The sequence below is a fragment of the Silene latifolia genome, unplaced genomic scaffold, assembly GCF_048544455.1.
Source record: "Silene latifolia isolate original U9 population unplaced genomic scaffold, ASM4854445v1 scaffold_124, whole genome shotgun sequence".
In the NCBI taxonomy this organism is placed as follows: domain Eukaryota; kingdom Viridiplantae; phylum Streptophyta; class Magnoliopsida; order Caryophyllales; family Caryophyllaceae; genus Silene; species Silene latifolia.
Genome location: NW_027413129.1, coordinates 393,589 through 407,357, shown reverse-complemented (window position 1 = coordinate 407,357; position 13,769 = coordinate 393,589).

Sequence of the window (13,769 nt, the reverse complement as noted above, 5' to 3'; positions counted from 1 at the left end):
ATGGTTTTGGGGTTTATTAGGTTTTGAGGGTGGTGGTGGTTGGAGGTGGCCCACCGGTGGTTGGATGCGGTTGTGGGGATGAGCGAATAAGCGGCCGGTGGTACGAAAGCTGAGAGAAGGGAGAGGGTCGCGTTGGGTAGGGCGTGGGGTTGTTGGCAGTGGCTGTGGTAGGGAATTACTTAAGGGTCGCGCATAAGGGTAGGAGGTGGCCGAAGGCACAGTGGTTAGGGCGTCAGAGGTTGAAGGGAGAAGTTAGAGAGGGAAGATGAGAAGGGTATAATTGTCAATAGTATACTGTAATGAGGAAAATATGTACTGCGAAAATCAGCATAAGTTTATAGTGTCACTATTATGTTCCTATTATTAACTCTTTTTATAATCGAAAAATTCACGTGGTACCCTCTAACTTTACCATTTTGTACGTGGTATCCAACTTTTTAAGTTTGTGTACATAATACCCTTCATGTTTAATTTTCATGCACAACATACTTTTTTTGTCGCTATAAAAAAAAACGTAATTGTTCATAACTCCTAGACCGGAATTCAGAGTAGGCCAATTTTTTTCCTAAAATGATTATCTTGTCATAATCTAAGATTTGAGAAAAAAAATTGTCGACTGACATTTTATAGGGTTTTTTTTTAACGAAAATCTCAAATCAACCATATCTTCGATCTTAAATTTTCAAGTGACCATTTTCGTTTTATCAATTTATAGATCTCGAAAAGGCAATCAATTTGGAAAAGGAAATTAGTCAATTCCGATTTCTGGTCTATGATTTATGCTCATTTGAAAATTTTAAGAACGATAAAAAGGGCATGTTATGCTTGAAAATCAAATCTCAAGAATAACATGTGCACAAACTTAAAACGTTGGATACCACGTGCAAAATGACAAAGTTCAAGGGTACCACTTAAATTTTCCGATTTATAATTAGTACATGTGTAATTTGACCAATGGTATATTGAAACTTGATTTGTTTTTGGACAATTTGTAATAATAATTACAATAAGATCATTCAAGTTATGATTTTTTATGTTATGATTTTTTTATAGACGCGTTTTTACTGTTTCATAAACTTTTTTTCATAATTTTTTCATTGTATACCCTTTTTCAAAAAACTAAGGAAAAAATTATCTCTTATTTCTTTTCTCTCTTTTTCTTACAAATTCATCAATTATGCACTTTATTCGCACATTAAACTAGTAAGTAATCTAATTTCATCAACAATACATCAAATATTTGCACCAAAATTAACTAACAACAAATTCAATTAAGTTAAATTTTACAATTAAGGTTTAATTCAAGAAGCTAATTATTTGTGGGGAAGGTGACAGATATGGTGGTCGGCGATGGTGGTGGTAGGGGTAGGACGGAGGTGCGCGACGGTGGTGGTAGGGACGGAGGTAGCAGACGGCGGATGGTGAAGTGGTTGTTTGTAAGATAAGGTAATTGTTTGTGGGGAAGGTGGACAGGGGCGGGGAGGTGGTCGGCGATGGGAGAGGTGGTCGTTGATGGAGTGGTTGGAGGGAAGGTGGTAGGCGGTGGGGTGGCTAACGGTTGGGGAGGGAGTGTTGAAAAAAACTAGGGGAAATTAAAAGGAAAGAAAGTGTTTGATTGAGTAAAATGTAAAAAGCAACGTCCATGATTGAGTAAATTACGTTCATAAAAGAACATACCCCTTTTTTTTTATCCGGACTCATTCAATTCATTAAGTTGATACGGAGTACTAAATTTCAACCTTATATCACCATAAAACATCGTTCAACTATTTTCCTACGAAATACCCCACTTATGGTGTGTTTGGCAATTTAGAATTGGAATTAATTTCGTAATTAAGACATTTCAAGTGTTTGGGAACCCCTAGAATTTGGAATTGGAATTGAACTCAATTCTTTATGAATCCCTCACCTAGTTAAAATTTGAGTCTTTCAAATTCCTACCATATAGTAGTCATTTCAATTCTATCACTATTTACGTTTTTTTGTTATGCAAAGTTCATCGAAATATTTTTATTTATAATATTTTTTCCGATCGTAAATATTTCCGTGACAATATTTATTTATTTTTAATGAAAAAAAATCGATGACCTCGACCCAGATCTGTCCCGACTCTCGCCCAATTCCAATTCCAGTTTCATGGATTTTCCAAACAAACTTTTGAAATTGGATTTGGAATTGAATTTAAATATTTTGATTTTTACAATTGAAATCATGAAGATGAAATCAATTCCGCGTTTCCAAACCCTACCCAATTTTAATCCATTTTAATTTTTAATATTAATCCATATCTCGGATAATGTGCCTTTTTCATATATCATATATAAAAAGAAAATAAGGGGATTGAGGTTCTTTTAGTGTGCTTCTGCCCTTTGACCAGCTCCCTATTTACAGTCAAACCACTACTTTATTTCCCTACCACATTTACTACTACCTAATTAAAAAAATTAAAAAATAAAATAAAAAAAATGAGTTTTGTGAGCATTGGAAAAGGGCTGTCGTTCTTTTCTTTTGATTGTTTTTGATTTTCATTCCTACCAAATTTGGGTTTCTTGTCTTTCGCTCATTGTAGGCTTTTTTCTTCGTCATCTTCATTCTGCCGTTTTTTGTTTGCGAACAACGTCGTTGGTAACATAAAATTGGTACGTTATTCTGACATTATTCATTGTTTCTATTTTCTAACACAAAACAAATTGTGCTTGCTGACAAACGATCCATATTACTATCGTGATGAATCGGGTAACTAAATTAGTAGAATTTATGCATTAGTAAAACTGAAGGTGGCTTTAAAGGTTATTTTTGCCGTAGTCGGAATTCGATTTTTAGGATTCTTTTTTTGGTGGAACACCATTAATTGTGTTTTTGTAAAAAGATCATTTTGGAGGAGATGACAAGTTTCAATTCTACAAAATTTTTGATTTTCCTTTGGTGATTTTATTAGATGGTTACTTTACTCGGTGTTTTGTACAAATTTGTTTGCCAAGTGTTTGATGAATTGTCTGAACTAAACTATATTTTTTTTTCCTGTGTTTGTTTTGGTTATTTTTAAGGGTTTCTTGCAGTAAGACGGTATATGTATATCCAGTGAATAACGACTGTACCGTTTGTATATGATCTATTTAATTAAATTGGAACACCGAATGCTTATGATCACCTCATATCAGGTTTTCTTTTTGGAGATTTTGTTATCGTAATGACATTATGTTTGTAAGGAAGTAAAAACGAGTGACATATTTAAATCAGAATCTTCTTCCTCGGTTTTCTAATTCAGTGGTACCGTTGAAACTTATGCTTCTGAGCTTATATTGTAGCTATGTTATTCAGATCGTTCAGTAATTATGCTTATCGGTTCATTTCATTACGAGGAAGAGTGTCGATTAATATACGAGTAAATAAAACCTGCAATTTCATAAGTGCAAACGCTGAAGAAAAAACGAAATTGGACTCGAAGGTATTATAAAAAAAAAATGAGTTATGTAAAAGCGAAACTCTTTTAAAGAGTAGGAAATCAAACAGTTAGCCGAAGTAGATGATTTCAATGGATAAAAAAGCAAAAACAGCTAAGAGTTTGGCGCAAGACAAATTTTCTCGCAAAGAAACACTTATGTGTGGAGTGTCTTAGTTTATTTCGGCGACTTATTTGTTAGTATATTTATTTATGGAGCAATACAAAAAAGGGGGATTATTTTTGTGCATTGGGAACATCTTTTACTGGGCAAATTGTATATTGTTGTGCTCTTTAGTGTATTGATCAGTTTATGTGCCTTTTTTTTTTTCATAGATGACTTGCAATCTTGCATATGTATAATGTTGAGGCAGACCTTCAGGTTTCTATACGATTGTTAGTAATGATGGTGTTCGTGTTGATGAATATTATTAAGCAAAGAAGGTGAACATTTACGGGTTATGTGTTATCTTACTTGCATTTGTTGTAATTGTTGTACCGTTTAAGATACATGTTCTTCAGCTAGCTAAGCCAAATCGATATGCTATAATCTCAATTCTTAGGGCATCCTCTATTTTTCGACTCATTTCAATTCCTTACCGACCTTGCTATATTAAATATAAAGAATCATTCTTCCGAGTTCAAGCTTTATGTATTAGTATACTTTGTTTTCAGTGCTTCATGTCGTACACTTTAATGCAAGCTTTAGTAATAAAAGAATTGTTTATGGTTGTGTTCGAACAACCTGCAGGCCTTTCTCTTGCAATATTCACTACAATGTATTTGCGCGTCGCTTTAATTAGTTTGACGTTGCTTCTTGAAAAAACGCATATTATGATGAATGTATTCGTATCAAACTTCTGGTTTTGGTTTCTTTAAATAGTCATCTTAGATTACGAAATAACATGAATTAGATACATTTTGATGTTATTTATTATTATTTTTTTATTTTTTTTTTATCACGGACTGCTTTAGGATTCCTTTCGATGAATGGCAACTATGAAAAGTCGGTTAGCTGTTTACTATGGTTCATTTTTTTTCCGGCCATAGCTTTTAAGGGTGACATACATAAAATGGTTTTCGAATCAGGTGTATAAATGAGGCGCATAACTTTAACTAATGGAAAGCTTTGTATGGAAGCCTTTTTTGTTCAAGTAGTTTACCCACTTTTTCATAATTGTGCTTTTAAATTGAACCTATTTTCATCATAAACACAACCCATTTTTTTTGGGGAAAATTTTTGCCTATGGTGTGCAATATGTATATGTAAATTAGGTTTATATGAATAATATCTGCAGGTAGGTCATGTCTTTGCTCTTTTAAGGTTAAAAAAAATTCACTCTACTTTCAATGGGTAATTGTTTATTCGGCAGATTTCAGTTTCTGAGTACCATTTTTCTCACTTTGATTTACTGCATATTTTCAGTTTTTTTTTTTTTTTTTTTTTTTTTTTTGCCAAGTGACTTGGTAAATGAATGGTTCTATCAAATGGGTCCTTCACATGTTAGTTATGTTTTCATGTGGCAGATGAATTGCTAAGTGAATTGTTCCATCAATTGGGTCCCTTATATATCAATTATGTTCTCATTCTTCCATTATAAGATTGGTATCATTTGTTTACATTAATCTGACTCCTTTCTCAAAGGTTTTTTGGCATGCCTATCACATATCAATGTAGTCGGTAATCTTCGAATTTTTCTTACATGTTAATCGCTTCGTTTACTTCTAGACTAGAGCTGATCAAATGGCCCAAGCCCATTGGCCCTACCCGGCCCGGCCCGCTTTTTTGAAGGGTTTGGGCCTTTAGTTTTGGCCCAAAACAGCCCATGGGCCGGCCTAAAAAAGCCCAAAATATTTTGGGCCCGGGTTTGGGCCAAGCATTTGGCCCGGCCCGGTCCATATTTATTAATAATAAATATTTTTTCTAATAAAACCTATTAAAGTAGCGTTAAAGTTATACCCAACTCTATTTTTTTAGATTTATAAAACAAGGTATACATAACATAAATCATATCTACGAATGCACGATTAAGCATTCTAAAGTGGCGATGTTTGTCTTTATTTTATTTTAGAGAGCAATTCATATGCATTTCATCATATTTTGTACAATTTTATACACTATGTATATTTTAAAAGTTGTAACTGAAGGTATTACGCTAATTATTTTCTATGGTAAGTCGTAAATTTTCATCATATTTTGTACAATTTTATACACTATGTATATTTTAAAAGTTGTAACTGAAGGTATTACGCTAATTATTTTCTATGGTAAGTCGTAAATTTTAGGGCCCAAAAAAGCCCATTTAGGCCCAAAAGCCCGCATTAGCCCATAAGGGCCGGGTTTGGGCTTGCTAAATAAGCCCATGCACTTGGCCCGGCCCGGCCCGGCCCACAAAAATGGGCCGCTTTTGTTTTAAAGGCCTGGCCCAAGCCCGCATTGGCCCGGCCCATGATCACCTCTATTCTAGACATCTACTTGCAAATCTGTTTGTCATATTCGGCGTTTTTTTTATTGGCCGTCTTAGTTGCTTGCATGTTCATCGCTTCGTTTACTTATATACATCTGTTTATCAGATTAGGCGATCTTTGTCGCTATCTTTAGTGCTTTTTATTACCGGTTCTGCATGCTTGCCGCGTTATGTTTAACATTTTTGTGGATATGTTTCACTTAAAGTCGCCGCCTTTTAATTTTTATTTGAAGCTTTCAAGGCCTCGAAGTGTATTTAGCTCTCTATAAATATAACTCTTACGACATCCTCATAATACTACACCTCTTCCTAATATTTTCTTCTTCTTCTTCTTTTCTTCTCTACCATTATGTATGAGTTAGTAATTCCTCTCGCAGAAGTTACTCCACGGAGCCACAACTTTTACAGTTGTTGCGGAACTAGAATCTGTCTTACGTGAAGCTATATCTCGGTGTGGAACAGTTAAATTTCAGAAATTGTTATTCAGAGATGGAGCAGTAAGCTTTAGGTTAGGTTACGTTTCGTGTATTTGAACTACAATTTAATGACGTCATACTGTATATCTACATATATTGTTTTTATTCTTTTAGGGAACAGAAATTTCAACAATTTTGTTCGATGAAGACATCGAGCTTTTCGTAGAGACGTTTCATGAGGGTCATGTGTATCAGATAACAAACCCAGTCATTACCCCTATACGTGCAGATGTTAGAAGAGGCGACGAAAGATGGCAAATGATCATTAACTCGCGAACGAGAATTGTTGAGTTTTCGCGCAATGAATTAGGACCTCGATCATATATTATGCCTCTTGATGCATCTATCGACTGCATTGGGCATTCAAGGGAGGCTTGGTATGAACGTTTTTAAAATCCTTCCGAAAAAAAAATTGAATATAAAATCTGTTGTAATTATTATAATTTTAATTTGTTGGCCAGACATTATGGGCTTAGCGCTTCATGTTCGTGGCCCAAGGAAAGTGAATTTCAGGCATTACGACAGAGAGTTAGATGCTTGTGATATCATTCTTCCTGATAAAAGGTTATCATTTTTTTTATACCGTTAAATTATGTACATGGTTTTCAGAATTTAAAGCTCTTGTTACATTTGTCGATTATCTTAGTTTGAGGCCTTCAACGTTTACTATGTGGCATGATTTCGTTGCAAATGAAGCTCGGAGAATTTCCGAGACCATAGACTCGCTCCCTATAGTTCTTACTACATATGTTTTGTCTTCAGCTTATGGAGGTATTTTTAACTTCATTTTTTTTTTCTTCTTACTTTTGTTTACTTATAAAATATGTGCGCAGGAGATTGTTGGAGTTCGTCTGTTTTTTCCGCCATTCGCCTTAATCCTGACACCGCTGAAGCGTATGTTCTAAGACAATGGTATGACTACTTTTTTTTTCTCCCTTTATGTACATAAGTCAATTGTCATCTGAAGATTTGCACTAAATTAGAGGGGAGGACAACAGAGACGAAATAGCTCGCATAAAGGAAAGTCTCCAGATGAATACTGAAGAAACATTTGCGCAATTTCATCAACCTGAAAGTGAAACTGTGAGAATATTTATCCCAATTGCCGAACTCTGCTTAAAAGAGGTAAGTCTACGACTTTTTTCGATTCCAGTGGATTCTTTGTTATTTTTTGTTTTAATATGTTATTAGCACTTGACATCGAAGTGAGGGAATTTTTTTTCGTAAATATGGATGTCGTCCAGCTAATAATTTAAATTTTAAAAAAAATTCAGGAAGGTATGACGATTTGGGTTAAGGGTTGCCTGATAGAAATCCTTAATCAAGACACATGCGTCTACACGTCCTGCAACGTGCGTAAGAAAAAAATAGAAATCGAGCTAGGCAGTTGATGTGACTCTTAATTGCACACATTTAGTCCCCTAATTGAGCCTATTTTGCATACTATTATAACATTTTATGGCCATTATATCCGTCAAATCCTTTCTACTTTGCTTTCCTAGTGCATTTTGTATGACTTTTAGGAAAGAAGATAATGAGGCGGAATTCCCGTCTCCCGTGCACATTTGGAAGGATGTTGACAACCTTAGATGGACTAGTATGAAGAGGAGGTAAGAACGACGACCGACAAAACAAAAATAAGGAGTATACAAAGATTAAAGGCCGTGAAGCAAGGATCACACTGTGCAACAATCCAAGTGGCTTAGTGTCACGGTCCGATACTTTTGCCGGATCGTGGCGCGCACCCTTGCCCGTCTCAAGGCAAGATGCAAGCGACAAGGATCTTCTAACTAGTGAAGGATCGCTCACTAGCGCGATACTCGGGTCTCGGCAACACTCGACAATAATGAAAGCGAGAGCGTTAGGCACTAGTGTTTGTCAAGCACTAGGCACTCGTAATCGGTCTCGGGTGTGTGAGTCGGGATCCTAGTATCGATCCCACAAACACGGCTTGTTAGTAAAGTGAAGGCTAAGAGTCGTTCACAACAAAGCAACAACAAGCAATACGAAGGCACAAGGTAGGAAGCAGATTTTCATTCACTAGTACTCCCTAAAGAGGGAAATTTGATATTTACATCCTGGTAGCAGGAGACATTGAAATTACAAGTTTAGTGTAGAATAGCGATATACCTATTTATGGAAAGAAAGCTATTCTAAAACTATGCTAGACTAAGAAATTAATTACTACAAATGTACAAGGGAAATGAAATTACATAAACATAAATAAATCTAAGGGTTCAAGTGTGCGGATCATCACACTCTCCCCCACCTAATCTGTTGCCGCCCTCGGCAACACAAAAATCTTGAATGGTGCTTCAGTGAGACATCCTCGGTGAGCTCTGACTGTCCATGCAGTGTTGGGGATTGTCTTGCACAACTCGGCTTGAATGTGCGCTTCGTCCCAAACAATGACTGGCCTCTTGTCCCTTCAAGGATAGGCTGGAGTTCCTTGACATAGAAGCTGCCGAATATCATGTTCTCCAAGTCCACCACGTGCTCCTTGTCTCTCGGGAAAGTCCACTTTGCCGCTGCTTGAAGAGATCTCTCTCGGGATTCCTTCAAGTACTGACCCCAACGGACCTTCATCTTGTCTCTCGTCACTTCAGCACCTGCATTACACAACGTGGGAGGTTTCCAGGACGCCGAATCAATATTTCGGCGCGGCCCCCTGATGGTACGAGGCCTTCTCCCCCGGGTCGGCTGACCCTCAAACCAGGACGTCGATTCAGCATATCGACGCGGCCCCCTGATGGTATGAGGCCTATTTCTTTGGGCCTTTCGGCCCTCATTGTCTACTCCTCGGTGAGGAGGTAGACTCTCCTTTCGTCCCCCAGTCCACTTAGCATCGTAGTTAGCCTGGGTCTTGTTCGCCCTCGGCTCCACCGAATCTTTAGGCATTCTCCAAGGTCGCATCCCTTGTTTCGGCGTCGGTATCACCCTCATGGCCGAAATTCGATGTTGCCCCTTGTCTTCGTCGCCGTCTACCGTATTCACTACGATAGACCCCATTAATAGCATCGATCCGTCACTTGGTTTCAATATTACCAATGCTTTCTAAAAGAACTGCATCCCGAGTACTAACTTGAAGTCATCCAGCGGAACGGTGGTGAAGTCGAGCTCCCCTGCCCACTCACCCACTTGGACCGCGACCTTCTTGGCCACTCCTTGGACGCGTCTTAATTTCCCATTGACCGGCTTCAGGAAGTTGTTAGCATCCCGCAGAACTAGCCCCAACCGATCAGCTTCCTCTTTCGTAACAAAGTTGTGGGAGGCGCAAAAGTCGATCAAGGCTCGTGCTTGCTTTCCATTCACCATCAAGTCCACGTACATGAGCCCGTTGGATTTCTTGGCGCAGGAGTCTTCGTACTTCCTCATCGCGCTAATCCTTTGAAGTGAGCCTATCCGTGGTTGCACTACAACAAATAAGGTAATTGGCGACCATATAAGGCGACTGAGAACAGTCGCCATTAAGAATAAAGCGACTAAGACCCGTCGCCCGCACTTCGTAGCTGGGTTTGGTCGCTTTTGGCGACAGGCGTTCGTCGCCAATTTTGGCGACTGAAATTGTTTAAATCGGGCGACCAAAATTCGTCGCCAAATTGGCGACTGTCATGAGTCGCTAAAAAGGGGACTATTCGAGAATTGCTCCTAATGAGTAATTCGTCGCCAAAGTGACTTGAAACGTACAAAGACAGTCCCAAAATGGGGACTATTCAAGAATTGCTCCTAATGAGTAATTCTTGAACGGGTACTAGGTCATTATATATTAAACAAGTTGTCAAAATTATAAGGCAAATTTATACAATCCCCTAATCAAATGACATTACTAATTTAACAAATTTATACATCATGCTCATTCCATTCAAGAAAAATGCTAATTAATTTTTTAAAAATGCTAATTAAATCATTCTAACTTAATTAATTTGGTTAATTATACAAGTTGTCAAAAATGCTAATTTCTAACCCTAACTCAAATTAATTAACAAAAATGCTAATTAAATCATTCTAACTTAATTTGGTTAATTATAAGGCAAATTTATACAATCCTAACATTATACTACCTTCATAAAACTATACTACCTTCAACAATACTACTTCAATATTACTAAAACTAAGCATCACTAATCAAATCACATTACTAATTTAACAAAAACCCCAATTTCTACCTTCATAAAACTATACTACCTTATACAATCCCCTAATCAAATCACATTACTAATTTAACAAAAACCCCAATTTCTAACCCTAACTCAAATTAATTAACAAAAATGCTAATTAAATTACAACTACATACAATAATAAGCATCACTAATGTATAAATTACAACTAGATACTAAATAAACATCACAACTTAAACAAAATATGAAGGATTGAAGTAATTAAATCGATTTGAGTCGAAAACAAACCTTTATTATAAACAAAGGGTCGGTAGGGATGTAGTGTGCGGATGGCGGCGGCGAGTGGTGGCGTCCGGTGGTTGTAGTTGGTGGTGGCGTCGGATCGTCGGACAAACTGGGGCGTTTTTTTTTTTTTTAAGTTGATTGAAGTGAATGAAGGGGACGGGGTGAAGAAATTGGCGAAAAAAAAAAATAAACAGAGGGTTGGCGACCGTTTTGGTCGCCAAATTGGCGACGGTTTTGGTCGCCAAAATTGGCGATTTTCGGTCGCCAATTTGGATAATATTGCGTCGCCCGTGGATTTCATACGGATTTTTGGATAAAAAGGTATAGTCGCCAAATTGGCGACGGATAGTGGTCGCCCGTTTTTTTTTTCCTGTCGCCAATTTGGCGACTGTAGTATGTCTGTCGCCTTTATCGTGTTTTCTTGTAGTGTTGGTCTTCACCATCACTCGAGTCTTCGTTACACTCTTGGTGATAGTCGGCCAACGCCCCATCAAGACGTTCTTGAGCCCCCTTCGGCATCTTCTTGAACATGGCATTGAACTCCGCTTTGTTCGGACAATCGGCCATCTTGTGAGGACCCTTGCACACAAAACACGCAAACGGTCTCTTTGTTGTGGAAGCAGTTGAGTTCCCCGCCTTCGAAGACGAGCTTGAGGGCGAGTTCGTAGTGCTCGCCGATTGTGCTTGACTTCCCTGCGAGCGAAACCGATTGTTCCCAACTGAAGTGGCGCTATTTTGTGGCCTTTGTCCATTGTACCCACTCTGTGACGCACCAGTAATCCCCGTTGGTGCCACAACTCTGGGTGCCTCTCGCTCCCCGTGAAAGTCGAGCAGGCGCTCCGTAGCCGATATGGCTGAAGACAGAGTTTTGGGATTCTGCCTCATGACCTCCTGTTGTGCCCACCTCTTCAACCCATCAATGAATTCGAATGTCCTGTTCGTCTCGGACATTTCGGTAATCTCGAGCATGCACGCTGAGAATTCCCTCACATATTCCCGGATTGATTTGGTGTGCTTGATTTCCTTCAACTTCTTCCGAGCAAAAAACTCCGTGTTCTCGGGGTAGAAGTGATCCTTCAAGATCCTCTTGAAGTCGGCCCACGATGTAACCGTAATTGTGCCCGCATCGATTTCCTTGTACTTAGCCCTCCACCACATCTTGGCATCGTCGACTAGATACATGCTTGCCGTGACAACTTCCGCGTCTTCGTCGAGCCCACTTACTCGGAAGTATTGCTCCATATCGAAGATAAAGTTATCGACCGCTTTCGAATCCCTCGCCCCATCGTAGGAACGAGGTGGAGGTGCCTTCACCTTATGGCTCCCAACAGATTTCCCGTCATTGGCCACCGCTTTCACGAGCGTGGCGCAAGTGTTCTCTAACATCTCGACCTTTCGATGCAGATGATTGATCTCTTCCTCCCGATCAGCGGGGATCGCACCACTAATCGCTTGGATGCGGGTGTTCATCCCGTCCACCTTCGTCTCAAGGTCACAAACTGTCTTCTGCAACTCCTCGAGGCTCGCGGCCATCCGCATAACGATGCTCTCGAGTTTGGGAAGCTTGACGTTGATTGCGTCCTCTAAGGCATCCACTCGGTCCTCGATTGTTTCGCCCATTTTCTCGATCTCGATGAACAAATGCGGCGTACAGAAACCCGTCCGAAGACCGGGCTCTGATATCAAATGTCACGGTCCGATACTTTTGCCGGATCGTGGCGCGCACCCTTGCCCGTCTCAAGGCAAGATGCAAGCGACAAGGATCTTCGAACTAGTGAAGGATCGCTCACTAGCGCGATACTCGGGTCTCGGCAACACTCGACAATAATGAAAGAGAGAGCGTTAGGCACTAGTGTTTGTCAAGCACTAGGCACTCGTAATCGGTCTCGGGTGTGTGAGTCGGGATCCTAGTGTCGATCCCACAAACACGGCTTGTTAGTAAAGTGAAGGCTAAGAGTCGTTCACAACAAAGCAACAACAAGCAATACGAAGGCACAAGGTAGGAAGCAGATTTTCATTCACTAGTACTCCCTAAAGAGGGAAATTTGATATTTACATCCTGGTAGCAGGAGACATTGAAATTACAAGTTTAGTGTAGAATAGCGATATACCTATTTATGGAAAGAAAGCTATTCTAAAACTATGCTAGACTAAGAAATTACTTACTACAAATGTACAAGGGAAATGAAATTACATAAGCATAAATAAATCTAAGGGTTCAAGTGTGCGGATCATCACACTTAGGCACAAGACGAGCGGACTGGCATAGCATGATCCGAGCGTCCCGTGCAAGAGACGAGCAGATTCTCCCCTCCATATCCGAGCGTCTCCTCTCCTGGTCCGAGCGGATCATGGTAGCACTAGCGACGTAATATGCTCATCTCCTCGCAAGACTTGCATTTCCCCACTTTAAAACTTAGCATTGTTATTTACTAATCTATCCTTACTTAACCTAATGATGTACTACTATATATACTCCATTTGTAATAATAAAAAGGGGAGAAGGAGGTTCCCATAATAGAAAGTTCTCTTATATTAGATTAAGCTTCTTTAGATTAGATTAAACCTTCATTAGGAGTAGATTAGAATAGATTAATCTCAATCATTCCACAAAATTACACATTAATTTTTCCTTAACTATTGTTCAAACATTATTATTATTGGGTAATTAAAGATTATTAGGTTATTACTGGAGAATTGACAACTCTTCATCAATCAATCAAGTTCTCTTCTATTATTCTTTCCTTTCCATTTATTCATCTTGAGTTTGGTATAATCTCTTTACTCTTTACTCTTTATTATTTATTTCCTCATTTTCTTATCATATCTATACTTGTTGTGATGATTGATACTATTAATGACATGTTTCCCATGATAATTAGTGAGTAGTTCTTTAGCTAGGATTAATGGAAAATTAAGGGAATGAAACAAACATGGGGATTAATCATGCTTAATCTAATATGCCTCCATAATTAATTTG